This window comes from Armigeres subalbatus, chromosome 3, assembly GCF_024139115.2.
Source record: "Armigeres subalbatus isolate Guangzhou_Male chromosome 3, GZ_Asu_2, whole genome shotgun sequence".
Taxonomy (NCBI): Eukaryota; Metazoa; Arthropoda; class Insecta; order Diptera; family Culicidae; genus Armigeres; species Armigeres subalbatus.
In genome coordinates this window covers 237,233,785-237,237,132 of record NC_085141.1, presented here as the reverse complement: position 1 = coordinate 237,237,132, position 3,348 = coordinate 237,233,785, and positions in this window count along the sequence as shown.

The window sequence follows — 3,348 nt, the reverse complement described above, 5'->3', positions numbered from 1 at the left end:
GTAGGGTTTCCTACGAACCGAAGCTCCTGGCACCGGCCGACGTTGTGCCTGAAGAGCGCTTTCAAGAATCAACTGCGATAGAAACTTGTACTCTTCCCGCGGGGGAAGTGTTTCTATCAACTGTATGCCATCAATGATGGCCTCCCCATATTTCCCCCAATCGATGTGCTTTGTGAGGTCATATGAGAGGTCGATAGAAGCGGATTGATTATGTCCATTGGAAATTAAAACTTCGATCGGCAAATGATGACTACCATGGGGATCTTGGACCACCTTCCAAGTACAGTCCAACGATAATGGGCTCGAACAAATGGAAAGATCTAGACGGCTATCTCTTGCTGGAGGAGCCACTCGTGTAACTTCTCCTGTATTCAAAATTGACATATTGAAGTCGTCGCAGAGGTCGTATATCATCGTTGAACGGTTGTCGTCGTACAGTTCCCCCCAGCCTGTTCCGTGGGAGTTAAAATCTCCCAAGAGCAACCGTGGCTCGGGCATAACCGAGCAGATGTGCGAGAGATCTCTTCGAGATATCGCGGTGTTTGGAGGAAGATATATCGAGGCGATACTGAGGTCTTTTCCTCGAATAGTCACCTGACATGCGACAGCTTCGGTGCCTGACATCGGTGAAAAATCGACCCTATAGAAGGAGTGCTGTTTTTTGATCCCTAAAAGCACCCCTCCATATGGATTTGCCCGATCGCGGCGAATGATGTTAAAATCAGAAAAATGACGTGTCACATCTGATGTAAGCTGTTTCACATAAAGCAAAAACATCGAATTGTAATTTGTAAACAAAATTTCAAAAATATCTAATTTGGGAAGAAAACTTCGACAGTTCCACTGTAGAATCGAAATCATATGAGCCTTATCGACGAAATTAGACATCGAAGGATACGAATGACTCGAGGAGGGGCATTTTTGAAGCCAGCTGCTTCAAGAGAGGAGTCAGAATAGGAAGAACAGTTTTGACCATGTTCTTCACGGGGTCGGAAGCATCGAAGAAGTTGAGGATGAGCTCCACGATGCCAGAAAGTGTGAACATTGGAGCGTTCGGAGGTTGTTGTGCTCGCTCTCTATGCTTTCTTTCTGGCTGAGAAATCGGAAAAAAATGGGGCATCTGGGATTTTAGATGTCCCCGGAAGCGGTGGAAACTCTCGTTCATCCTGATGTGAAACCACAAAAGTCGAACGTTTTTGAGTTCCACCTGCGTTTGATTTCGCCATGTTGGAGTGGGGCTCTCTTTGAGGCTGTTTTCTAGGCTTTTTCGAGGGACGCTGGCTTTGTTTTACTCGTTTCCTCGTTGAGCCTTTGAAAACAAAAGCCCCATTTCCAACTTCGGAGTCAGAGCTACCTTGATCGTCCAAAGGAAGAGACGAGTAGATGGTGTCAGAAACAACTGGTGAAGCGGCCTTCCTCAGCATTTCGGCGTAGCTACGTCGAGAACGCTGCTGAAGTGAACGCTTCTGGTGGATTCGGCGCTGTATGTACGTCGGGCAAGCTTCAAGAGCATGTGGAGGGCCTTCGTTGCAATAGACACATTTCGGTGGCGTTTTGCACGCGCCATCCACATGCTTCTCTCCGCACGATGCACAGCGAGGTTTATTGCAGCAGTACTGAGCGGTGTGGCCCAGCTGCTTGCAATTAACACAGTTCATCACCTTCGGTACATACAGCCGAACAGGTAGACGAAGTTTGCCAATCACTACGTAGTCAGGCAGTGCGGACCCGGAGAAGGTGACGCAGAAAGAATCAGACGGCGAATAAATCCGCTTCTCTCCTCCTGCGACACCGAATACATTTGCTTGCAATCCAGTATCGCAACAGGAGGCAAAGAAGCGTTTTTGAAACGACCGAAACCTTGTTTCAAATCGTCGCATGTCACCACCCCGCGATCTCACAAACTGCTGACGGTAAATAGACCTTATATTCGAGAGTGAAAAGCTCACAGGTGGCAATCTCGTTGGCCTGTTTGCGATCACTGACCGTGACGCGAAGCTTACTGGACCCAACCAGGTCAATGGTCGTGACAGACGAGAATCGCTTTTCCAGATCTTTGCTGATCTGGCTTATATTCAACCGCTTGCCTTTTGGGTCGGAAGAAAACAACATACGGCCCACTAGAGTCGGGTGGGTAGGCCTTGAGGCGGGGGGTCGTGGGGGAAACATTGGTGTGGCTAGTGTCCATTTTATTTTGGCGCAGAGGATCAGAAGCCAACGAGGCATTATTTGACAAGGAATACGATGTACCCCCGCCATCATCGCCTTCGCGCATTGTAGACTTTAAATGTCTCGCAGAAGCGAGACACACACAATTAATCAATTATCAAAGGGGAAAAATATCACAGAACCAATTAACAAACACACAGGGAAAACGGGTGATAAAAAACAGACGGGATTCAAATTATCAAAAAGATGGGAAGAAAGGGGTTACAACGAGAGAGAGAGCTCAAAAATATACTTAACTTAGCCTTCACACTACTATGTCACCGGCTATCACTTGTAGCAGCACACACTGAACGGACGGCCACTCTCCCGTGCCGCGATCGAGGCTACTGCTGCGGGTATCGGGACGGCAGCGCCTGTGTTGGTGATGATCAGTGATGATGGTGGTGGAACTGCGGCGTTGGGCGATGATGTTACGCCTGCGTAACAATGGACGCCGATGAGTTTTGCAAAAAAGCGTATTTTTGCAAAAAAAACGAAGAAAACTTTAGCAATATTTGCTATAAATAAGCACACTTTCACTACAGCTGTTCGATGATAACTGTGTTCGGGAAAAAAAACCTGACTTGTAGGAAAAAATCCGGAAGAATAATCGACCGTACGCGGACTTTGCAGCTGTCTCGCACGGGTGCTCGACGTGGAATGAATGAATATGATTATTGAATAAAACGTTTGAAGTATGATTAACGATTACCGATCGTGATTAAATGTTGAGTTGACACACTATGTGTATGATTAATGATTAACGATCCATATGATTAATGATTAATGATTATGAATAATTAAATTAAATGATTTGCATAGTGATCAATAATCAAGTAACCTTTCTACCGAACTATGTTATCAAAGATATAAAAAACGAGCAATGGGTAATGTTTTCAACATAACCGCGAGTAGACGTAGGACTTGTATAAACGTATCGTATTTACATTTAACTTCTAACTTTTGGATCTATTAGTTTGATTATAGGTATTGATATTGGAAACGACAACTTCCATGCTGTGTAGAATTATTAGCAATTTGTTTATTCAAAACCTCTGGAAATAAAACTAATAATTAAATACATACTAATTAGAATTGCTTTGTTTCTAACTATTAAGCCCTTATTTACTCAAGCAAATG